Genomic DNA, 26,245 nt, shown 5'->3' with positions numbered 1-26,245 from the left:
AGGTCTTGTCTAGAATACTGTGCGTGGGCAGCCCGTTTTCATCTTGATCTTTGGATGTGTTGTGAGTTTCTCAGGTCACCTAAACCTGCCTGCAACTCACGCGGCTGTGAGGGTAACAAGTAAAGACACAGAGAGACACGCAAACTAGAGCCTGTGGACCCAGGAGCCCCCAGGCTGCTCTTTGTTCTGCAAAGAGGCCTGGACAAGAAACTGCCAGTGAGGGAGCAGGGTTCCTGTGGAGAGCCGAGGCGTGGAGGTCTGGGTGTCACTAGAACCTGCTGTGTAGAAACTGTCAGGAGGGAAGGTGTCACCTCAAAGGCCCTGTACCCACAAGCCATTCCTGTCCCCTCCCAGCTGGTGGGAGACAGAGTGTGTGTGCCTGTTTATTTTTATTTATTTTTTATTAAAGTATCACTGATATACAATCTTATGAAGGTTTCACATGAGCAACATTGTGGTTTCAACATTGACTCATATTATCAAGTCTCCCGCCCCAACCCCATTGCAGTCACTGTCTGTCAGTGAAGTGTGCCTGTTTATTTTCAAAGTGAAGGTGACCTTAGTCTCTTGTTCTGGGTGGTTCTTGTTTTTGCTGAGCCCTGTGGTGTCTCTCCTCAGGGCCGCAGGGAGGTGTTCACTGAGTATGTGAGACAGGGAAGAAGCAGGTGGAGATAGAAGCACTGAGAAAGGGTTGGTGAAGCTGGGTTGTGTGGGGTGGGCTTGTGGGCGGGGGGCTGGGAAAACCTGCTTGGTTCAGGAAATCCTGTTCATCTTCCAGGAAATTGTGTGTGAGCATTTTGGCTTCAAATGCACCTTTTCTTGGAACTTGTTGCAAGAGAAGAGCCAAGCCCCTTTCTGAGACAGTGGGGTTCTCTCTGTGCTCACAGCTGAGGTCCAATTCTTCCTTCTAGAAAGGAGCCTGAAGAGAGGGGGCATTCGGTGTGGGACTGGAGGAGGGACAGGTACAGGACCCGCAGCCCTGCTCCTTCAGTCGGGTGACACGGGAGCCTGCGCTGCAACGGGTGGACAGCGTTTGCAGCCCCGTGTGGCCGGGAGCTTGGTGCTGCTCTCACCATGCCAGTCAGAAGTGGCCGTGGGGGCGGAATTTAATTTTATGTCCTCAGGCAGAATCCGGCAGTGTGTTTCCGTGGTGTGGAATCATTATTTACAATGAAGCACTTACAGAGAGATAGTAAAGTTAATGGAGGTTTCAGAGAATTAGTGCTGTTCCCGTCCCCAGTGACGCAGCCGGCGCCCCTCCCCAGTAGCTGGATCAGCTGTGCGCAGAGCTGGGAGAAGCTGGAGGCGGATACACCTGGGAGGGAGGGACCCACAGTGGTGAGCACCAGGCCTTTGGACCTCAGGCTCTTCCAGAAGCCTCCTGCCTGGCTGACAGCCCTGCACTGCCTTGCCTGGGGGCTCCCTCCCCTGGCAGCTCCTGGCTGGTGATCCCACTGCCTGTTGTTGGCCCTTGCTGCTGCTGTAGGCAGTATAGGGGGCCGGGGCAGTGGGAGGAGTGACCTCCTGCCCCACGGGATGGTCACTCGCTCACGTCGGCCGCTTGCTGTGAGGTTCCTGGGTTGCAGCGCCTATGGCAAGGCTGCGAAGTCTACCCCCAGCATCCTGTGTGTGGGCTTAGGAGCCCGGCAGATGCGGGTTTGAACCTGAGCTCTTCTGGGTGACCCTGAACACATTATGTGACCTCTTGAGCTTCATTTTCCTTATCTCTAAACTAGGGACGATAATATGCTAGCACCACAGGCTGTTGGGAGGATCATGTGACAGAAGGTGTGCAAAGCACCGTGTAAATCATGCTGTTCTTCACCTTTTATCTCAGTGTCCACCACCACTGTCTGGGCCAGAGAGCCCATAGACTGTGTTTCCCGGGCTTCCTTGCCAGGCAGCGTCGTGCTGGGGTCCACCCAAGGCAGCCCGGGGCAGGAAGACAGGGCAGCCTTAGTCCCGCCTCACTCTCTTCCTCTCTTCCTTCCTCCCAGAGTGTCTCCCAGGCGGGAGGGGGCAGCTCCTGTGGGGACCTTCCTCCACGCTCCCAGCTCCGGGTGTTGGCGTCTTGCATGTCCTGACCTCTGGGTCACAGCACCTTCTCCTTCTTACTGTCCCAGCCCCTGTGGTAAGCGATTGTCCACATTAACTCAGCTCTGTGTGAAGGACCTAGCATGGTTTCTGTGGCCATGGCGACTGATTCGTACAGTGGAACTCTCAGTAATGATAACTGGAGCTCGGCCCCGCAGTCAGACAAGGCAGGGGTCGCACACTGTGGCTCACCCCCTTCCTTGCTGTGTGACCTTGGCCTCCGTAAGATGGGACAATAACAGATCCTGTGTCATGGGGTTGTTGGGAGGATTTAAGGAGATGACAGTAAAGCAAAAGCCCCACACATGTGGAAGTGCACAATACAATAGCATGTAGGAGGGTATATTTCTAGAAAGGCTTGTTGCTGTCTCAGGTCGGCCCAAGGCATGTGGTGGATTGCAGTGGAAGGGGCATGTGAGGTAGTGGGCATGAGGTTGGCCATCTGTGGGCAGGAGAGAACTGTGTGGGGCCTGGAGGACCCAGGGAGCAGTGTTAACATCCTCTCAGTTTAGCTCAGAGCTTCAGTTAAGCACCAAGAGCTGGGCCCTCTCTGGAGCCATCCTGGTGGGAGGTCACCCAGGGCATGGCCTTTTCTCTAAGGCTAAGATAAGTGGGGACAGGTCAGTGCCTGAGTCTGAGGCATCACTGGTAGTGTGGCTTTTAAAATCTACTTAGTCATTCATCTTACCTAATTGGCCAATGACCTAAATGCAACTTATAATGTTATTTTCCACTCAGAATGACACTCATGGGGTTTGGGGAGCTGGAGTATTTTATCTGCTGTCCGCCTGATGGCCCCACTTCCCAGCACTTGCTCGCTCAGACCCCCCCGAGGGGAGCAGCGGCACAGTGGCCCTGGCCCTGCCCTGCCCTGGGGGTCATCAGAGAGCTGCAGGGCCTGGGAGCCAGTCAGTGGGCCATTCCTCAGGCTCTGTCGAATGCTGGGGCAGCATCCTCATTGTAGGTGGCTTTCTGGGCTTTTTGTCTCTAGGAGGGGGGTCAGGATGAATGGTCAGAGGCTTGGCAAACCTTGGAGGGATCTGAATCAGCAGAGTTGAGACGACTTGCTTCCTAAGCAGGTAACCTTGCCCACCTGAATCTACTCCTTTGGGCCTTGTCTTTCCCCAGGGTGGTCCTGGAGAACTATAGCTGGGGACCATGTGTTTAGAAGAGGCTCAGAGTGCAGAGTCCTCCCTCCCCCATGTGCCATCCCCAGCAGGGGCCTGGCTGCTTCTAGAGCACCTCTCCTTCACACAGGCCAGCTCCCACCGTGCACATTTCTGCCCCAGCCTTTGCCACACTATCCACCTTGCTGGTGATGCCCTCTACTGTCCATGAATGCAGGTCCTATTTGTTCTTTAAGGTCCTAGGGAACTTTCCCAGCTGTTCAGAGGCCCACTGATCTCCCTTTTCCTGCCTCCACTGTACTGTGTAACAAACTCTTCATTAGGTTTTGCTTGAAAAGATTCTCCAGGTCTTTGCAAATGTCAGGCTGGAGTGTGTTGGCTTCTGTAATGCTTGGGATTGCATGACCAGTCCATAGGGGTGCATGTTTCCCTTTGGGGCCTTGGGTGCAGTTCTGGGTATTTTTATGAGGAAGACAGAGTTGCTGTGTAAGGCAATTAGGTTTCCCTGTCTATGGATAAGGGAGTTGCAGACCAAAGGTTTTCTAATCTGGTTTTGTGTCAGAAACACCTGGGAAAATATTTAAAAATAAAATTCTTAGACCTTACCCGTAAACATTCTGTTTTAGTAAGTCTTGAGGCAGGTCCTGGGAATGTGGATTTTTAAGCCAGATTCCCAGATAATTCTGATGTCCAGTAGAGGCTGGGAATGCTGGCATAGAAGAACACACGAGCTGCCAGTCACCCTTACATCTATGCCATATTCTGCAATTTTGGGGACAGTCTTACTTCACATATTCTGTTCCATTGCTCCCTGAAGCCGCTCAAATAGTCTAGGAACCCCCAGGTTTTGTTACACAAGTAAATGTCTTAAGCCATCTCTCAGACCTGAATAAGATGGTATACATTCTCTAGATTTTCAGTTGTGAGTTAGGACATGGGAAATGGGCACCTTTACATAAAAACAATCATAGGATATTTGATTTTTAATCCTTGAATCTAAATCTAAGATTCAGCCAAGAATAATTCAAGAGTCTCCTCTGCACAATTCAGTCAGTGCAGAAGAACTCCCAGCCAGAGGAGTTCACCCTGTGCTGTGCTGATGACCCCACGAGTGGCCTGACCTGTTGACCCTTTTCCACTCCTGGAGTTGATACCCCCATCCCTGTCCCTTTCAGCCACAGGTCTTACTTCAGCCCCCGCCACCCATCTGCCTCTGGAGCAACACTTGTCTGCAAGTTAGAACCATGTATTGATATGCAGACCCCTTGTGCTGAGATTTGGATTCACTAGTGTCTGGGTGATGCCCTGACCTTGGTTCTGATGTGCAGCTAGAGTGGAGAAGCACCTGGAACAAGCTATATTCTCAGATGCATGTATGTAGGGTCAGGGGAGATGAATTAGTACAAAATTTAAGAAAATGTAAATACTTAGGCACAGTTTACTAAACTCTAGTTAATCTTTATCACTGAAGTTCCCTATTTCACTTTCTAGATAATTTGAAACTCGTTTTCATTGTAGCACTGTGTTTCAGACTGCCCCCCTCGGTGATGTGCCCCAGGGCCCTGCTTGCTGACTGTGGCTGGCTTCTGCTATTGACACAGTCACTCTTTACTGCTTTGCCATCACTTTCCTCTTCACAGTCTGAGTCATCTCTGGTTCTAATTTTTTTATGACAAGGAGCTTAACTTTCTGCTCCTCTAAAGTAGCTGAATACTCTCTCCCCAGAGCATCACAGAGAAAGAGGGACAAGGAAGTGTGTGGCCATCCCTGTGTCTGTCTTCACCATCCCTTTCCAATCTGCCACACCTCCTAGCCTGGCTGGTATCACTGTCCTGCACAGTGTGCCAGGGCCACTGGCATGGGATGAAGATTGCCCATTAATGCTCCACCTCACCCCCAACTCCTGCCCAATTTGGCTTCCAAAAGGTTAACATGTCTTTATGCCAAATGATGGAAGATTTTGCTTTTCTAGGCAAGTGTGGCTTCCTTGGTTGAAGTCCCCGGGGGAGGATGCACATCTTGTCTGCAACGCCACTGGCCTCTCCCCCTGCCCCAGCCAGGCCCAGCAAGCACTCACTCTATTAAATTCAGTTGGATTTTTTGTTCTTCCCATTCTGGGTTCACTCTCAGAGGCAAGCACGAGGGATATCAGTGTCAGGTTGTGTGTCCTCACTTCAGCAGGCTGTCGCTGTCCTTGTTGGTGACACCCTGGTTTCACAGCTCCCATTTTGAGGTGTTTACCCTAGGATGATAAGCCTGTAGGAGGTTTTGACCAGCCAGGGGTGGGATTTCTTAATATGAAGGCGTGTGATTCCTGCATGCTCTCAGATTTCCAAATAAGCCTCTTCTCTCTTTGGAATGGAATTGCTCTCACCCTTTGCAACTGGTTTATAGGATTCATTAATTCTACTATTAGAAACAGATCCCTATTAGAATCAGTTAATAAACTGTGATAGTCTCTTGGTGGACCTGGAGCCAAGAAATACAGGAGCCTGATAATAGCAATGCCATGGCGAAAACGCTGCTTCTGTTCCATCAGGGGAGGGCTGGTTTCTACCATTACACATGCAGTGAATTCAAGGGACTGCAAAGTGTTCTACTGCAGAAATTTAGGGGAAAGGAAGAAAAATCAGTGCAGACTCTGTGTTTTAATCTTAATGTGGGAAAACCTGTGTTGTGTAAGAAGATTAAACATAAAAGAATAAAATGTCTCCTGGATTTGATGTAGCACTTTTCTCAAATCTACTGCAGGTAAAGCTCAGTTATTTTAGACCCACACTGCTCAATACAAGGCCACCAGCCACATGTGACCGTTGAGCACTTGAAATCTTGCTAGTCCAAACCAAGATGTTCTAAGTGTAAAACACAAGACTTGAGTCTGAAGCCTCGGTACAAAGAAAATACGTAAAACAGCCGATTAATTTTTATGTTATTGAGATGATAATGTTTTAGATATATCGAGTTAAAGAAAATGTTCAACATTTCACATGTTTCTTTTATCCTTTTAAAAATGTGGCCACTAGACAAGTCAGCTATGTATGTGGCTCGCATTTGTGACTCTTGTTACATTTCTGTTGGGTAGTGTGGAGGGTGAGATCTCCCCGCCGGACAGGGGGCTGATGACTGCTCCGAAGGTGAGGGTGACTCTGTGGTTGAGATGCTGCATGGCTGTCTTGGCCTGTCCTGGGCTCAAGTCCACTGTTCCTGGAAGGCCAATCACCAGACAGTTAACAAGACGGCCCAAGGGAGCATCTCCTGGGAACTTTCTTTTGGACCCCCAGCCCAATTTGTGTTTTTTGTTTATTCAGACCAGAAATGTTTCCTGGCAGGACCCTGCTTAGTAACCATGTCACAGAATTCAGGAAATATCCAACAGCTATTTATTAAGCCTCTGCTGAGTGCTGGGCACTGACCTGGGCACTGGGATGCAGCAGAGAACATGGCAGATAAGCTCCTGCCCTCCCAGAACTTGCACTCCAGAGGTGGAAACAGACAATAAGCAAGTGTATAAATAAATGCATAAGCTGCCTGCAGAGAGTGATAGATCCATGGATGTCAAATAAAGCAGTGACACTGTGTCAAAAATGGTGGAGGGGGTTGTGGGGAGCTAATTTAAATTGGGTGGTCTGAGAAGATTTCTCTGAGGAGATGACACTTGAGGGGAGATTCGAATGACAGGAAGGATCCCGTCCTATGGTGCAAAGGCTGAATGCTCTCCGCAGAGAGATCAGCTAGTGCAGAGGTCCCCAGGCCTGCTCAGGCTTGGGCTGTCTGAGGATCAGGAGAAGATTAATCAGAAGGTAGAGAGGACCCAAGGTTGGAGAAGTAGCCAGAACAGGTTACGTGGGACCTTGTGGCCACAGTGAGGAGTTCAAGTTTAGTGCAGGAGATTCTGGGAGCCCCTGGAAGGTTTCAAGTAGACAGCGACAGAGTCGCTCTGGCTTCTCTGTGGAGCATGGCCAGGAGACTAGTGCAGAAGCAGGAAGGACAGGAGGTGGTGTTTCTAGGCAAGACAAGAGAGTGAGCCAGAACCACTCACTGGAGGTGGAAAGAAGTGATTTATTTTGGAGGTAGGGCTGCCCGGAGTGGCTGATGAGGGAAAGAGAAGCCTCATGAATGAAGCCTTGTTTTCCATCCTGGGCTGCTAGACAGGTGGATGGTAGGGTCCTTTACTGAGGGGGAGAAGCCTGCAGGAGGAATGCATTTTGCTACAGGTGGAAATTAAGACAGTACCAGGAGTGCAATTTTAGACATGTTGAGCTAAGGAGTCCTTTAGATGTTCAATGTGGTGATGCTGACGTGGATCTTGGGTCTGTGACCCCTGAGGGAGCTCAGGAAAGCCCTGTGATGTAATCATGGATGCCACGAGCACCTGTGTGGCATTTAAAGCCACAGATCTGGACAGGATCCCCAGGGCACTAGTGTAGACAGGGATGGGAGGATTCTGAGAAGCTTGGGCATTTAGGGCCTGCCAGCACTCAGAGGCGGAGCAGAGCAAGAGGGAACAGCAAATGGGAAGGCAGACTGGATTGAAAACACAGAAGCTGAACCTGAAACGACTACAACTCCTGAACCTAGCTCTGGTTGGCTCTGGGTATGAGCTCTCAGTTTCTGGCCCTTTGATGGTGGTGTTTGAGGAATTCCGAGGCCCAGGGAGGCCTCCAGGTTGGTGAGGAGGAGGGCCTGGCTCTGGGCATACCTCTGGGAGCTCTCCTGCTATCTCTGCATGGCAGGGTGCACCCAGGTTGCTGCGGAGCAGCTCTTGTTCAGGATGAGAGTCTAGCCGGTCTCCACTTAGGAGAGCAACGTAGGAAGGCTTCATAGACGAGGCAAGCCCTGAGTAACCTTGAGGGCAGGGAGAATTAAGGTGGGAGAGGGTTGTTCAGGTAAGAACCCAAAACTTGAGAGGAGTGAGCCTGGGGTATGTGTGGGGAGGGGGAAGAGAAAGTGCCCGTCCACTATGAAGAGATGTCTACTTTAGGTAAATGAGGTCACTTGTCAACTGTCTATAATAGAACTCAGCAACATGTTTTTTTTTTTTTTAATAGTGGTTTTATGTGGGTATATAAGGGAAATACAGCTAGATGGGTTGGTACCTGCTTGGAAATGGTGTAGCACTTTTGAAGAGTGGAATGAAGAGATAAAGAGGGTGTTTGGGGCAATGGTACAGGAATCTGAGTTTTTGCACACAAGCATTGTAGCCATATGCCCAGGAGAAAGCAGGAAGGCTGCAGACAGGTCACTGAGTAGCTGTGCCTGGTGAGCCAGAGGATCTGACAGAGGCTCTAGACTTTGGTGTCTCCTGGGAGAGGGGCACCCCCAAGAGCAGTGGTCCCAGGTTTCAGGGTGGTCCCAGAAGTCAGATCCTCAGAAACTAGAAGCCCTGCGGTGGCTCAGGCTTATGCAGAGGAGGGCCTGTGGTGTGATTCCCAAGCTCTCCTGCTCTCAAGAATGGGCAGAGTCTGTGGAGGAAGTGGCCAGCAAGCACCACGGTATCCCTTATGGCCTTGAAGCATCTGACCAAACTGTTAAGTGCACTGAAACTGTGTAATTTCTTATTTCATGTCTGTATCCCTAGCCCAGCCAGACTGCCAGGAGGGCAGCCTTGGCCAGCCTTTGTGCATTCTGATATGCCCAGCCCCCAGCACCAGGCCTGGCAAGTACCAGGTGCTGACTTAATGTCTATGGGCTGAGTGGAGGCTGGAAGCCACTGGTGTTCTTTAGGTCTGGGCTGTCAGGTCTGAGAGGAACCTCACGCAGAGGAGTGAGCCCCACTGCCCACCCTCTGGGCAGCCCTGTGTAGGAATGTTCCTGTGCTTAGCCCTCAGCACTAAGGGATGCCAGCTATGTCCCCATGCAGGTCTGAGCTCCTTCTGCCCGTCTCTCTCCTGTGGCCATGGAGTAGTTGGGATTTAAAATTGTACAGTTTTCTTCCTAAAGTTTTGTTGGTACTACCTTGACTTAGGGGTGGCCACTATTTCTCTGAGCCTTTGAAACCCCAGATGTTGTTGAGAGCAGTTCTACTGAACGCAGGCTGCAGATGTAAGAGGGGCTGCTGAAAGACACTACACTGAGCCCTAGGAGTTAGCAAGATCCACTTCAGCACCCTGCCCCTGCCCCCAGACACTGTCACTGGCACCCATGTCACCTCCCAGTGCTGCCTTACCTACTGCTAAGAAACGGTCCTGTTCACTGCTAGTCTTTGTACTCAAGCTGACACCGCCCGTTCAGAACAACTGCTCTCGAGGTGAGCAGACTGAACTACAAGTTACTGTGCATCCTGCAGACCAAGCAATTCCAGTTGCTTCATTTTTCCCATTCTGTTTTCCGGGTTCTGTCAGGTTTCTTGCACCTGGGAGCAGAGGGGTGAAGGGCAGCCTTGCCTCTCCTGCCATTTCGGTTGTCATGAGGCTCTGGGGCTTCCATCTTCTCCCCCAGGGCAGAAGCACAGAGCAGGCAGCTGGATGACATCCCAGCGGGCTTGTTTTTTGACATCTCCTTTCAATGACTTTGTGGGAGGAGTGAGGGGGGAAATTCCAGAAGGCTCTCTTTCACCATCAGGCTTTCAAAGTCATTCTGAAGGATACCAGCCAAGATAGCATACTTAACTTTTCTCTTTAGTTTTCTTAATTATTTTTTTTAATACTGTAAGGTTCACACTGAGTCCCTTAACATCTGGTCTTCCAGCTGCAGGTGTTCCCCTTGCTGGCCTTCAAACCTGGGTGGGTTTGAGGGCAAGATGACGAGAGTCCTGTCTGGGAGCAGTTAATTGGTTTGGACCGTCAGGATTAGAAACTGCTTTGCCACATGCGCCCCAGACTGTGTGCCGTGACTCATTTCCATGTGAGCGTGCTCTGACCTGGAGACGCTCCTGTTTCTGTCCATCTTCCCTGAACCTGGTCCTCTGCATTCCATGTGCACTCACCCTGGCCATTTGGGAAAGCCCCGTGTTGAGTTCTGCTGCAAATGTGCTAAGTCTTAAAGATGGCAGAATCTTGCATTCTAGTTTGGAGTGGCAACATTTATGGATGTTTAAATGCTGAAGGGAAGGTAAATATTTGACTCTTTTAAATAAGATGTCAGTTGAGGATTTCATACCTTATGCCTTAAAACCAAAGTTCACTGTACTACCAGCAAGTATTTACTGGAGGCTGTGTGGTGGAGAAATCCCTTCTTCCAAGGAGCTGATGGTGTCTGGTTGGTGGAGAGAAAGAGGTAGGGAAATCTGAGGTGAGAAGGCAGAATCTGCAGAAACCAAGGAAGGCCTTAGGAGTCTGGGGGTGGAGTCGGGGGTGAGGAGGGTTCAGGATGGACACTGGAAAGTCGAGAAACTGGAGCATGAGGGGAAGACACCATCTTACCATCAAGGGACAAGATGGGCTCAGAGGCTGTGAACCAGTGCTGTTTAAACATGTGACTAAGGCCTCCCTTAGTTTCATCTGGACTTTGACGTGAGAAGATATGGCCTGTGTCCATGGCAGCTTCAAGAGCCAGCCCTGGGGTTCTCCTTCCCTGCATGTATTTACTGAAGACGTCTGGTTTCCATTGAGCTGCTTCAGCTGCCTCCACGTCTGCGGCTCTTCTCTGGTTGCAGAGGGCTCTCACTGGCTTCTGGAGGCAGCAGTCAGCGGGGAAAGAGAGGGAACAGCGATCCAGGACAGAGGAGCAGCATGACCGGCTCGTGTAAATTTTGAGCACCAATCTGTTCAGTTAAGCATCTGTTTGCAAAATGTCCTCTTTGATTATTGCATTTTTCTTGTTTAAAGTGTGAGGAGCCCTCTTGACCCCATACAAGCCAGTCATAAAAGAATGTTTTAGGAAAAACTCTCTGAAGAAGTAGAATTCCATTTACAGAAATGCAGTTTGAACACAGTCTCCATCCACACCTTGTGGGGAGGTGGGCGGCACTCAAGGGGTCCTGCTTGCATTTGGAACAAGCAGCTTCCCCCCCAAGGGCATGGAGTGTTTTAGTTACAGTAAGTAAATATTAGCCCTGTGTTGCTGTCGGAAGAGGGAAGAACAGAGAGGAGAGGAGATGTGCACCTCCTTGCCAGCTTCCTCTGCTGATCCAGCAGGCCACTTGATGCTAAGCAGCTGTTTAACCACAAAAGGAATCCTGTTACTGTCTTGAGGTTGATGGGGTGCTCATGAATATCCATGACACTTGTGCGGATTGCTGAGTGAAAGTGGGATCGGCAGAACACCATCACAAGGCCCCTCAGTTGGGGGCCGGTGCATCTGCCCCACCTGGGTGGGCCCTACAAGGACTGGGCTCCTTCAGCTGCCACCTGCCCGGAGGCCCACCTGGGGCATTTGTCTTCTCTGTTATGCATAGTCGGTGCCCTCATCCAGGTTGCTCCAAGCCCTGCCTTGGGAAAATAAACATTTCTTCCTGCAACTCCCCAGCTATGGGGCAGCACAGTTGCTAACAGAAGCCAACACTCCTGGTGTGGCTGACCCAGCAGCACCCAGGAGCCAGTTTCTCTCTGTATATGTGTATGTATGTGGAGGAGAGAAGACTGGTGCTCTCCAGGTGGGTACCTGTGATTGCCTCACCAGGTATTTCATTTATTCTGGGATCCAAGGCCAGCCTTACACTTCCCAGTACTCATGCTGTGGGCTTAAGACAATGCCATTTACTTTTTCTCCAAGCAGCCCTGAAGGCCTGGGAACGGTAGCAGAGACTAGAAGCTGCTCAGAGGTCTGGAAGCTGCCCTTAGACCCTAGTGGGAGGTGACAGATGGGTGTAGAGGTTGTGGAGTATCTGGAAAACATGAGTGCCTGTTCTCCTCCCCATCTTGGTTCCACTCAGAGCTCCCACTCTCCTGCTCACCCAGGCTTGAAACTGCAGTGCTTTCTGGGTGGGCTCTGACTCTCCTCTGTGCCCTGACTGGGGCTGGCTTAGTGGTTTCTACACACACCACAGAATGTGTGGAATTCTGCCACTTCCGCTATTGGTCAGGGTTCTCCAGAGAAACAGAACCAATAGGATATGTGTGTATGTATGTTTGTGTATGTACACACACACATAGACATACACACACATGCATACATGTATACACACATATATGCATGCACATAAACACACACATACACAATACATATATTCACACATACGCACATACATGCAAATACAGATATACACACATACACATATATACACATACACACACATGTACACATATACAATATACATACACATACACACATACACACATATATACACATATACAATATACACACATATACACATATACACACATATATACATACACATATACACACACATATCAGTTTATTCATTCATTTAAAAATAGTTGATTTAAAGATGGTCAGGCAGATTTTATTTAGGAGCTATTACAATGGAGTTTTGTATTAGTGGAAAGAGGTAATGTTCAACTCTCTACATATTTAAAGGAATTGGCTCATTTGATTGCAGAGGCTGGCTATTCTAAAACCTGCAGGGCAGACTGGCAGGCTGGAGACCCAGGAAAGTCCAAAGGCTGTTTGCTGGCAGAATCACCTCTTCTTGGGAAGCTCAGTGTTTTTCTATTCAGGCCTTCAACTGATTGGATGAGGCCCATCCTCAACACAGAGTGTAATTTGCTTTACTCAAAGTCCACTGATTTAAATGTCATTCTCTTCTTAAAAAAAGTACCTTCACAGAAACATCTAGAATAGTGTTTGACTAACTCTCTGGGTACTGTGGGTTAGTCCAGTTGACCCATAAAATTAACCATCACGTTTGGCTTTCCTGATGCCTGAGACTTCTTCTGACCCTAGCATGTGACTATGTGTTGCTTGTAAGTGAGAATGCCAGGATTTTCCAGAACCAGCTTCTTGGCATGGATCTTTCAAGTTGTATTTCATCCTAAAAGAAAAACCTTCCTGGGTTTGGGTCCCAGTTTGAGCCAGAGTTTGTGGCTGAGGTGATGCTCCCTCATCTTTTTTCCCTGTGTGACAGCTTCCTGGAGGCTGGGATCTGGCTGACTCATCCTTGCATCTTCTGCTGCTTGTACTCAGCATCAGACCTTGTACAAAGGAAGAGCTTAATAAATGTGCTGAACTAACTCCTGGGGCAGCGACTCTGTGGGACGTTGTCTTAGTGGTCATAGGGCACTCAGATGCCATGCCTCTGGGCAGTGAGGCATGCTTGCCATGACCAGGTCCCAGCCCCTGTCCTGCACAGCCTCCCTCGGCAGACCGCTTGTGGGTTCTGCAGTCCCATTGCTTGGGCCGCCTGGCTCTGCCTGGAATCTGGTTGGTTCCCCAGGTACTGGGCACTTCCTGAGGCTGGTGGCCCTTGGGATGGCCTAGGGAGATGGCGGCGGTTGCTGGCCAGTGATGCGGTTGTTTGCAGGAAAGGCAAAGCCCTTTGGTGCTTCCCACTCGCCGTGCCTGTCTCCACTGTCTGGGCCAGTTGGTCACGCGCAGGGAGAAGCCTTTGTGTTAAACTGTGTAGTTGCTGTAGGCGGGGCTGCTCTCATGCTTGTCTGTAGTAATGGCATGGACAGTGGGATTGTGTGCAGGTACTGGCGGGGAGGAAGGAGTGGCAGGCTGCTTATGGCAGTGAGGGACCTGGGGCTGCATTGGCAATCTGGGGATGAAGCCCCTGAAGCTCCTGAAAATGCCCAACCTGCTGGGCTGAGTGTGCCAGGCTGATTTTGTCCACCTGTTCCTTCTGCTAAACCCTTGCCCCTTTAGCAGCCTTCTGACTGGTGAGAAGTCTTGCAAAGCACCTGCTTTTCTTTTGTCCCAGGGCAGCCTGTTGTGGGACCGTCTTCACAGTCTTAGTCTCTGACTTTGCTTTTCAGCCCCTCTGATCTCCAGAGCACCCTGCAGTGTGGGTGTGTGCTCCCAGGGTAGATTTCTAGGGCTGGGTATTTAGCAGCCCTGTGCTTCCACTCCCTCCCCACTCTGATTCTCCTCTTCTCACTGGTGAGCTGGGGTCGGGGGTGTGCTCGGGTCCCCTGGGTGGCGGGTTTTTACTTTACCCTTTTCTGTGAGATGTTTTCTTCTCCCAGATGTAGACTGGCTGGTGTACTGTTGCTTCTGGTCACTGTTTTAGGAATAGTTGTACTTGCTGTATTTTCAAAATATATGTGGTTTTGGGAGAAGATTTCCGCCAAACTTCTCATGCCACCATCTTTTTCCCCTCCTGAACCTTGTTTTATTAAATTGAAATATAGTTGATATACAATATTGTATTGGTTTCAGATGCACAACACAGTGATTCAATAATTATGTACATTACTAAATGCTCACCATGATAAGTGCAGTTATCATCTGTCAAAACACGCAAAGAAATTACAGTATTATTGGCTGTAATCTCTATGCTGTCCTTCCATCCCCATGACTATTTTATGATTGGAAGTATGTACCTCTTTATCCCCTTTATGTATTTCACCCCCTCCTCTCCCCACTCCTCTATGGCAACCACCAGTGTGTTCTCTGTGTTTATTCATTTGTTTGTTTTGTTTTTTAGATTCTATGTACAAGTGAAATCATATGTGGTATTTGTCTGACTTAATTTCATTCAGCATAGTACCTCTCAGTCCATCCATGTTGTCACAAATAGGAAGAGCTCATTCTTTGTTTTGGCTGAATAATATTCCTTTGAATATATGTGCCACTTCTTCTTTATTCATCTACTGATGGACACTTATATTGCTTCTATATCTTGTATTTATTGTAGCAATATTTACAATAGTCAAGAAAAAGAATCAACTTTGTTTTTGATATTTATCCATGTTAATACATGTAGCTCTAATTTGTTCACTTAACATTCCATGCTGTGAATATACCACAATTTATTCTTTTGCTGATGGTCATTTAGGTTGTTTCCCATTTGTCTTTATTATAAACAGTGCTGCTATGAGCATTCTTTAAATGTTTCTTTGTGCATATACATTAGAGTCTCTCTAGGGTATATAGTTATAATTGTAGTGCTGGATTACAGGATATACACATCTTTAACTTAATTAGTTTTTGCCAAATTGCTCTCCAAAGTGGTAGTACCAATTTGCACTTCCACTTAGAAGTGTATGAGTCCCTGTTTCCACAGCACTCATCAACAGTGGGTATTACTGGACTTAATTACTCCCACACTTAGGAGGGTGAAATTGTATTGCTGTGTAAACTTAAGTAGCATTTCCTGATTATTAATGGAATTGAGTAACCTTTCAATTTTTTATTGGCCATCAGGTTTGACTTCTATAATTTGCATGTTCATTTCTTTGCCCAGTTTTTATTGGATTGTGTTTTCTTGTTAAGAATTTCTTTAGTAGTAGTCTGGATATGAATACTTTGTTACATGACTATAAACATCTTGCCTCAGATTATGGCCTGTCTTTTCACTTTGCTTATGGTATCTTCTGGTATATAGATGTTAAAAAATGTACTTTTAAATAGGTACTATACTCACATGGTTAACAATACTCTTAAGTATCAAGGAAATGATCTCCTCTCTTGTCCCCCTTCTGTCACCCTTCCAGCACTTTTACTCATTTCTTGTGCATCCTTCCAGACTTTCTTTGTGTGCCTACTATACGCAAGCAAGTACAAATACGTATCCCTCTGTGGGCAGATATATTTGTCTTTCCTTAATGGTTTGTATTTTTAGTTACTTGTTTAAGTTTTCTTACCCTGAATTTTCAACATGTTTTATGTTTTCCTCTTAAGGTTTTATACTTTTACTCTAAGTTTATCATATTTTAATATGGAAAGTTAATTGTCTTAGAGCCGTTGACTGAGTTGCATGTATTTTCTCCCTGATTTGTTCTGAGGACTTCCTCTTGTATGTATCTGGCTCCCATTTGTATGTAGGTCTGTTTTGACTTCGTTGCTGCTCAGTTTCATTGGTGTATTTATTCATCCCTGTAGAAATACAACTGTTGTAATTACTATAGCTTTGTAAGAAATCTTAAGATCAATCCTACCATTTCCAACTCCCCAGATTGTCTTGGCTATTCTTGGTCTCATTAGCATTTGATTAGATTTGATTGGAATGGCATGAAATTTATAGATTAATTTGGGGAAGAAGTTTTCTCTTTTGGATATTGAGCCTTCTAGTCATGAACATAACACATCTAATTATTTATATAAGTATTTTAAGTGTCTTTGGTAAGCATAATATTTTCTCTATAAAACGCTTGCATACCTTTTTGTTAGATTTATTCTTTAATACCTTGTGTTTTTTGTGCTATTATAAATTGTGCATTGTTTAAAGATTACATTTTCTAATTGTTTGTTGCTATTATATAAGATCACAAGTGACGTTTCTGTATTGGTTGTCAAAATCTCCAGTCTCTTTTATTCTTTTTTTAATTTGAAGTATTGTTGATATACAATGTTATACTGGTTTCAAGTATACAGCACAGTGGTTTAGCAGTTACCCATATTATTAAATCCTTACCTCAAGTAGTGCGGTTACTATCTGTCAACATAGGAAGGTGTGAAAAAATCATTCTTAATAGTGTGTCTTTAGAAAATCTCGGATTTTCCACATATTTAGATACACAGTAAATAATGACATTTTTGTCTTTCCTTTTCAATCTTATGCTGTCTGCCCCACCCCGCCCCCATCCATCCATACCCACCAGTCAGTCACATCCCCGTACTTGCTAGGGCCTCCAGCACCCACTGAAAGGGGAGGTCACTGAACAGTCTTCATTTGTTGCTGACTGTAAAAGGAACAAGCTTAACATTTCACTTTAAGTCTGATGTAGGTTTTAATTACTTCTATTAATTAAGATAATACTAGCTGCTACAACACGCATCAAAATCTCAATCTCTGTCTCCAAAAATAAGTTTCTTGCTTGCTTAAGTGTCGAATCCTGTATTTTTGATGAGTGGTCAGTTCTTTAAACGATCACAGAAGGGACCCAGGTTTTTTCCATCTAGTAGCTTCCTAGTGAACGAAAGAATGTGGAGGGTCACGTATAGGATGTTATGAGTCAGGGCAGAAGTGGTGCGCACCACGCATGCCTTCCTTCCAGTCGCCAGGACTCAGTCATCTCACCACGTGTAGCGGTGAAGAAGGCTGGATTCTCTAGTACCCCTTGTACCCAGAAGGAAGAAGAAAGGTTTGTGAACAGCCAGGCAGTTTTTGCCACAGTCTGCCCTTATCTTTGCCAAATGTCTATTGTATCTTCCTCCCCCACATGTAGGGACACACAGTAGGTCACATCTAGTCACTATCTTCAGATCAAATTCCAGATGTGGTGATGCGCAAGCTCTCCAGGTCCTGATGGAGGTCCGTGTCATCTCTGGTTTATGAAATCAGGAGACAAACCCAGACCACCCCACCCCCAGCAAATGGCCAGTGGGGAGGCAGGTGTAGGACAAAGCCCAAGAAGTTTTGTTCAGAACAGGGAAGAAGAGGAGACACAGCAGCCTGTGGTCAGCAGCAGTGAGTGAATGCGGCCGGGCAAGCTCTGGGCGGCCTTTCTACCTGCTTAGTTTCACATGCCAGTAATGGCACCCAAGGGGCATTACTAGAGATAATTCTCAAAACTGATTTATGTGCTCGGGGGTTTCCTTCCATTCTAATTTGTTAAGAGATTAAAAAAATATCATGAATTGGGTATAAAAAATTTTATCAATTGCCTTTTCTGTATCTACTGAGGTGATCACAGATTTTTCTTTTTTAATGTGTTAATGTGATTTTCATGAAAAGACTAGATTAGAATTTATACTTGTATTACTGGGATATGCTCTTGAGGTCATGAGATATTGCCTTCTAAAGTCTGATTTGCTAACATTTTATTTAGAATTTTTCTCTCTATTTTCATAAGTGAGATTGGCACATAATTTTCATTACTTTTAACTGTTCTTGTCTGTCATTTAAGAGTTTACTGGTATCATAAAATCAATTGAAGAGCTTTCCCTTCTTTTCTATTTTCTGAAACATTGTATCTAAGACAGAACTGCCTGTTAAACTGTCTGGGCCTGGTGTTTTGGTATTATTTTTGTGAGTAGGGTAACTATTGATTTGCTTTCTTTTATAGGCTTATTAAGATTTTCCATTTCTTCTCGAGTTTGTTTTGGCAAACCATTTTTCTAGGAAATGTTCCATTTCACTTAACTTTTCATGTGGATTGCATACAGTTGCTCAGAGTAATCTGTTTTGCTTAAAAAACTCTTTAAGTCTGTGATAACTATTCTTTTTCATTCCTAATGTTGTTTATACTCTTTCCTGATCATTCTTGCTGTGGGTTTGCTATTTTATAAGTTTTTGCAAAGAACAAGCTTTTAGTTTTATTAATCCTTTTTATTGATATTCAGTCTTATTTTAGTTTCATGTATACAGCACAGTGTTTCAACAGTTACCCATATTATTAAATCCTTACTCCCACTAGCACAGATACTATCAACTTATGTTGATAAGAAGGTTGTTACAGAATCATTGGCTTTATTCTCTGTGACCAGCCTACATTATGATTGAAAATTTTTGTGCCCCTTTGATGCTAGGGTTCTTGTTTGTGGAGTTGAAGAATGAACTTCACAAACACTCAAGGTAGGAGAGCAAGTGAGAGGCTTTTATATAGAGCTAAAGTGAGAGTACAGAGCTACTGGCTCACACCAGGAGGGGACAAAAGAGCCCCGGGTTGGTGCATTGTCTAGGGGTTTTATGGGTGGTTGAGAGACAAAGGGCTAGGGATGTACACCTGCTAAGCGGTCCAAAAATATTTATCTTTGAAGAGACACTAAGTTTCTTATTAGTTTTCTGGGTTATTTACAAGAAATTTACTGCTCTGATTTCCTCCAAGGATAGCAGTTTCCTGGTCTGGAAGCATGTCACTCAAGACTGCCTGCTTTGCTCCCAAGGTGAGCTGAATTATTGTCTGTTTGTTAAACAGTATGTTAAGAACCTTACTTTTTAACTAATAGGGTTTTTATTTTTTTTACTTTTTTAATTTTGGTATCATTAATCTACAATTACATGAAGAACATTATGTTTACTAGGCTCCCGCCTTCACCAAGTCCCCCCCACATGCCCCTTCACAGTCACTATCTTATCTGCATAGTAAGATGCTGTAAAAATCACTACTTGTCTTCTCTGTGTTGCACAGCCCTCCCCGTAACCCCCTCGCACTATACATGCTAATCGTAATGCCCTCTTTCTTTTTCCTCACCCTTATCCCTCCCTTCCCTCCCATCCTCCCCAGTCCCTTTTCCTTTGGTAACTATTAGTCCATTCTTTTTTATTTATTTATTTATTTATTTTTATTTTGGTATCATTAATGTACAGTTACAGAAAGAACATTATGTTTACTAGGTTCCCGCCTTCACCAAATCCCCCCACACATACCCCTTCACAGTCACTGTCCATCTGCATAGTAAGATGCTGTAAAATCACTACTTGTCTTCTCTGTATTGCACAGCCCTCCCCGTGTCCCCCACGGACTACACATGCTAATCGTAATGCCCTCTTTCTTTTCTCCCCACCCTTATCCCTGCATTCCCACCCATTGTCCCCAGTCCCTTTCCCTTTGGTAACTATTAGTCCATTCTTGGATTCTGTGATTCTGCTGCTGTTTTGTTCCTTCAGTTTTCCTTTGTTCTTATACTCCACATATGAGTGAAATCATTTGGTACTTGTCCTTCTCCGCTTGGCTTATTTCACTGAGCATTATATCCTCTAGCTCCATCCATGTTGTTGCGAATGGTAGGATCTGTTTTTCTCTTATGGCTGCATAATATTCCATTGTGTTTATGTACCACATCTTCTTTATCCATTCATCTACTGATGGACATTTAGGTTGCTTCCGTATCTTGGCTACTGTAAACAGTGCAGTGGTAAACATAGGGGTGTATCTGTCTTTTTCAAACTGGAGTACTGCATTCTTAGGGTAAATTCCTAGAAGTGGAATTCCTGGGTCAAGTGGTATTTCTATTTTGAGTATTCTGAGGAACGTCCATACTGCTTTCCACAATGGTTGAACTAATTTATATTCCTACCAGCAGTGTAGGAGGGTTCCGCTTTCTCCACAACCTCGCCAACATTTGTTGTTGTTTGTCTTTTCGATGATGGTGATCCTTACTGATGTGAGGTGATATCTCATTGTGGTTTTAATTTGCATTTCTCTGATGATTAGCGATGTGGAGCATCTTTCCATGTGCCTGTTGGTCATCTGGATTTCTTCTTTAGAGCACTGTCTGTTCAGCTCCTCTGCCCATTTTTTAATTGGATTATTTGCTTTTTGTTTGTTGAGGCGTGTGAGCTCTTTATATATTTTGGATTTCAGTCCTTTATCGGATCTGTTGTTTATGAATATATTCTCCAATACTGTAGGATACCTTTTTGTTCTATTGATGGTGTCCTTTGCTGTACAGAAGCTTTTTAGCTTGATATAGTCCCACTTGTTCATTTTTGCCTTTGTTTCCCTTGCCTGGGGAGATATGTTCATGAAGAAGTAACTCTTGTTTATGTCCATGAGATTTTTGCCTATGTTTTTTTCTAAGACTTTTATGGTTTCATGACTTACATTCAGGTCTTTGATCCATTTAGAATTTACTTTTGTGTATGGGGTTAGACAGTGATCCAGTTTCATTCTCTTACATGTAGCTGTACAGTTTTGCCAGCACCGTCTGTTGAAGAGATTTCCCCATTGTATGTCCATGGCTCCTTTATCATATATTAATTGGCCATATATGTTTGGGTTAATGTCTGGAGTCTCTATTCTGTTCCAGTGGTCTGTGGCTCTGTTCTTGTGCCAGTACCAAATTGTCTTGATTACTATGGCTTTGTGGTAGAGTTTGAAGTTGGGGAGTGAGATCCCCCCAACTTTCTTATTCCTTCTCAGGATTGCTTTGGCTATTTGGGGTCTTTGATGGTTCCATATGAATGTTTGAATTATTTATTCCAGTTCATTGAAGAATGCTGTTGGTAATTTGACAGGGATTACATCAAATCTGTATATTGCTTTGGGCAGGATGGCCATTTTGACTATATTAATTCTTCCTAGCCAGGAGCATGGGATGAGTTTCCATTTGTTAGTGACCTCTTTAATTTCTCTTAAGAGTGTCTTGTAGTTTTCAGGGTATAGGTCTTCACTTCCTTGGTTAGGTTTATTCCTAGGTATTTTATTCTTTTTGATGCTATTGTGAATGGAATTGTTTTCCTGATTTCTCTTTCTATTAGTTCATTGTTAGTGTATAGGAAAGCTACAGATTTCTGTGTGCTGATTTTGTATCCTGCAACTTTGCTGAATTCCAATATTAGTTCTAGTAGTTTTGCAGTGGAGTCTCCAGGGTTTTTTATGTACAATATCATGTCATCTGCAAATAGTGATAGTTTGACTTCTTCTTTACCAATCTGGATTCCTTGTATTTCTTTGTTTTATCTGATTGCTGTGGCTAGGACCTCCAGTACCATGTTGAATAACAGTGGGGAGAGTGGGCATCCATGTCTTGTTCCCGATCTCAGAGGAAAAGCTTTCAGCTTCTCGCTGTTCAGTATGATGTTGGCTGTGGGTTTATCATATATGGCCTTTATTATGTTGAGGTACTTGCCCTCTATTCCCATTTTGTTGAGAGTTTTTATCATGAATGGATGTTGAATTTTGTTGAATGCTTTTTCAGCATCTATGGAGATGATCATGTGGTTTATGTCCTTCATTTTGTTGGTGTGGTGGATGATGTTGATGGATTTTCGAATGTTGTACCATCCTTGCATCCCTGGGATGAATCCCACTTGGTCATGGTGTATGATCCTCTTGATGTATTTTTGAATTCGGTTTGCTGATATTTTGTTGAGTATTTTTGCATCTATGTTCATCAGGGATATTGGTCTGTAGTTTTCTTTTTCGGTGGGTTCTTTGCCTGGTTTGGGTATTAGGGTGATGTTGACTTCATAGAATGAGTTTGGGAGTATTCCCTCCTCTTCTGTTTTTTGGAAAACTTTAAGGAGAATGGGTGTTATGCCTTCTCTGTATGTCTGATAAAATTCTGAGGTAAATCCATCTGGCCCGGGGGTTTTGTTCTTGGGTAGTTTTTTGATTACTGATTCAATTTCGTTGCTGGTAATTGGTCTGTTTAGATATTCTGTTTCTTTCTGGGTCAGTCTTGGAAGGTTGTATTTTTCTAGGAAGTTGTCCATTTCTCCTAGGTTTTCCAGCTTGTTAGCGTATAGGTTTTCATAGTATTCTCTAATAATTCTTTGTATTTCTGCGGGGCCCATTGTGATTTTTCCTTTCTCATTTCTGATTCTGTTGATGTGTGTTGACTCTCTTTTTCTCTAAATAAGTCTGGCTAGAGGTTTATCTATTTTGTTTATTTTCTCGAAGAACCAGCTCTTGGTTTCATTGATTTTTTTCTATTGTTTTATTCTTCTCAATTTTATTTATTTCTTCTCTGATCTTTATTATGTCCCTCTCTCTGCTGACCTTAGGCCTCATTTATTCTTCTTTTTCCAATTTTGATAACTGTGACATTAGACTATTCATTTGGGATTGTTCTTCCTTCTTTAAATATGCCTGGATTGCTATATATTTTCCTCTTAAGACTGCTTTTGCTGTGTCCCACAGAAGATGGGGCTTTGTGTTTTTGTTGTCATTTGTTTCCATATATTGCTGGATCTCCATTTTAATTTGGTCATTGATCCATTGATTATTTAGGAGCATGTTGTTAAGCCTCCATGCGTTTGTGAGTCTTTTTGCTTTCTTTGTACAATTTATTTCTAGTTTTATACCTTTGTGGTCTCAAAAGTTGGTTGGTGGGATTTCAATCTTTTGGAATTTATAATATCCAGCACCTCGTGCACTTGAGAAGAATGTGTATCCTGTTGCTTTTGGATGTAGAGCTGTATAGATGTCTATTAGGTCCATCCGTTCTAGTGCGTTGTTCAGTGCCTCTGTCTACTTAGTTATTTTCTGTCTGGTGGATCTGTCCTTTGGAGTGAGTGGTGTGTTAAAGTCTCCCAAAATGAATGCATTGCATTCTATTTCCTCCTTTAATTCTGTTAGTATTTGTTTCACATATATTGGTGCTCCTGTATTGGGTGCATATATGTTTATAATGGTTATATCCTCTTGTTGGACTGAGCCCTTAATCATTATGTAATGTCCTTCTTTATCTCTTCTTATTTTCTTTATTTTGAAGTCTATTTTGTCTGATTCTAGTATTGCAACACCTGCCTTTTTCTCTCTGTTGTTTGCCTGAAATATCTTTCTCCATCCCTTGAATTTTAATCTGTGCATGTCTTTGGGTTTGAGGTGAGTCTCTTGTAAGCAGCATATAGATGGGTCTTGCTTTTCTATCCATTCTATTACTCTGTCTTTTGATTGGTGCATTCAGTCCATTTACATTTTGGGTGATTATTGAAAGATATGTACTTAATTGCCATTGCAGGCTTTAGATTTGTGGTTACCAAAGGTTCAAGGTTAACTTGTTTACTACCTTACTGTCTGGCTTAACTTGCTTATTGAGCTGTTACAAACACAGTCTGTTGATTATTTCTTTCCCTTATTTTTCCTCGTCCTCCATTCTTCATATGTTGGGTGTTTTGTTCTGTGCTCTTTTTAGGAGTGCTCCTATCCAGAGCAGTCCCTGTAAGATACCCTGTAGAGGTGGTTTGTTGGGCGCAAATTCCCTCAACTTTTGCTTGTCTGGGAATTGTTTAATCCCTCCTTCATATTTAAATGATAATTGTGCTGGATACAGTATCCTTGGTTCAAGGCCCTTCTGTTTCTTTCCATTAAATATATCATGCCATTCTCTTCTGGCCTGTAAGGTTTCTGTTGAGAAGTCTGATGATAGCCTGATGGGTTTTCCTTTGTAGGTGACCTTTTTTCTCTCTGGCTGCCTTTAATACTCTGTCCTTTTCCTTGATCTTTGCCATTTCAATTATTATGTGTCTTGGTGTTGTCCTCTTTGGGTACCGTCTCTCGGGACTTCTGTGTGCCTCCGTAGTCTGAGCAACTATTTCCTCCCCCAGTTTGGGGAGGTTCTCAGCAATTATTTCTTCAAAGACACTTTCTATCCCTTTTTCTCTCTCTTCTTCCTCTAGTACCCCTATAATGCGGATATTGTTCCTTTTGGATTGGTCACACAGTTCTCTTAATATTGTTTCATTCTGGAGATCCTTTTATCTCTCTCTGCATCAGCTTCTATGCATTCCTGTTCTTTGCTTTCTATTCCATCAATGGCCTCTTGCATCTTATCCATTCTGCTTATAAATCCTTCTAGAGTTTGTTTCACTTCTGTAATCTCCCTCTGGACGTCTGTACTCTCCCTCCGGACTTCATGCCTTAGCTCTTGCATATTTCTCTGCAGCTCTGTCAGCATGTTTATGATTTTTATTTTGAATTCTTTTTCAGGGAGACTGGTTAGGTCTGCCTCTGCAGATCCTTTCTCAGGTGTTGTTTGAACTATCTTGGAGTGGCTGCCACGCGCTGCCACTCTCCCTCTACTGGGCTGGTGTGTTGGGGTCTGTGCCAGTTGGAGGAACAACTGGCAGGCTGCTTAGTGCTGGTGAGGGGCTTCAGAGCTGCACTGCCTCCCCGGGTTTAGGGTGCCTAAGTTTCCCCGGGATTCCCAGCTGCTGGCTAACTGTGCCGGGACAAGTTCGTCCATCTATGGGGTCCCTGTCTCTTTAAGACTTGCAGAAAGCACTAGCTTTTCTTTTGTCTCAGGGGCACTGGTTGCGGGGTCCTGCCCACAGGTTTTGGTTTTCTGTTTCTCTAATATCCAGCACCCCGTGCACCTTGAGTCTGCGCTCTGGGTGTGGATTTCTAGAGCTGGTTGTTTAGCAGTCCTGGGTTTCACTCCCTCCCTGTTCTGACTCCTTTCTTCCCGCCGGGTTTTGGGGTGGGGGAGCATTAGGGTCCCACCTGGCCGCGGCTTGTATCTTACCCCCTTCGTGTGATGTTGATTTCTCACAGATGTAGATGTGTCCTGGCTGTTGTACTGCATCCACTGGTGTCTTTTTTAGGAATAGTTGTATTTATTGTATTTTCATAAATATATATGTTTTGGGGAGGAGATTTCCTCTGAACTACTCACGCCGTCATCTTCCCGTGATCCCTCTCTTTTTTTGTTATTTGATGGTTTTCTGTAGTGCTGTGGTTAGATTTCTCTTTTTTTAATTTTTTGTATCGATTATTATTATAGGCTTTAGGTTTGTGGTTACCAAAGGCTCAAGGATAGCTTCCTTACTATATAACAGTCTATATTAAGTTGCTGATTGCTGTATTTCAAACACAGCCTAAAAGTGCTTTTTTTCCTTCTTCTTCCTCCACCCTTCATGTATTAGATGTCCTAATCAAAACTATTTAGCCTTAGGAACATTTCATCTACAGCAATCCCTTTAACATCCTGTAATGCTGGTTTTGTTGTTATAAATTCTGTGAGCCTTCCTTCACCTGGAGATTATTTAACCCCTGCTTCAAATTAAATTATAATCTTGCTGGGTTGAGGATTCTTGGTTGAAGGTCTTCCTGTTTCAGTACGTTAAATATTTCATGCCTCTCCCTTCTGGCCTGTAAAGTTTCTGCTGAGAAGTGTGCTCATAGCCTGATGGGGTTTCCCTTGTAAGTCATCTTTACAATGATCTTGGCAATTTGTTTCTGGATATGATACCAAAGTATAATACAGATATGTATGTAGGGAAGGTGGTGGATACATTTAAACAAAGTGGGTATCATGGCTGCTAAGAGATGAAGGCCCTCAGTAGAGTCTGGGCTACTTCACTTCCACTTTCCTAGGGCCTGAAAAAGTCTGTATACTCGCAGGAGGATGTCTTCCTGCCAAAGTGTTCTTCGGTCTACCATCTACATGATCGTGCATCGATTCTCCTCCTCCTCCTCTTCTTTCTTATTCTTGTCATTCAGCCAAGCCAGGATGCGATGGAAAACCTGGCAGCTGAAGCCCTCACGGGCGGCATTGTCCACGTGGTCCTGCAGGACCTCCAAGCTGGGGAAAACCCGGCAGCAGCCCAGGCACCTGAAGCCGCTGTCCAGGGCCACCAGCCATTCAGGCGTCTCGGCCCTGGGGATCTCCTCTTGGGCTGGAGGCTCCCCCGC

General features: G+C 45.0%; 1 long non-coding RNA gene across 6 annotated transcripts in view; it reads left to right on the top strand.

The window, feature by feature from the left end:
- The window catches only part of LOC140846127 (uncharacterized), a 149,967-nt gene that overhangs the window by 92,171 nt on the left and 31,551 nt on the right, over positions 1–26,245 (top strand). For 4 of the 6 annotated variants that reach the window (XR_012125036.1, XR_012125037.1, XR_012125033.1 and 1 more), the window contains exon 3: positions 18,992–19,049. The exons of 1 other annotated variant lie outside the window; for it this stretch is intronic. This is a non-coding gene — a long non-coding RNA (uncharacterized lncRNA). The remainder of the gene's footprint in view (positions 1–18,991; positions 19,050–26,245) is intronic. One more of the 6 variants, XR_012125035.1, reaches the window with a different exon arrangement.

The sequence above is a fragment of the Manis javanica genome, chromosome 14 (assembly GCF_040802235.1).
Source record: "Manis javanica isolate MJ-LG chromosome 14, MJ_LKY, whole genome shotgun sequence".
Classification (NCBI taxonomy): Eukaryota; Metazoa; Chordata; class Mammalia; order Pholidota; family Manidae; genus Manis; species Manis javanica.
The sequence above is the reverse complement of the archived record's forward strand: the minus strand, read 5'-3'. Positions and strand labels throughout refer to the sequence as shown.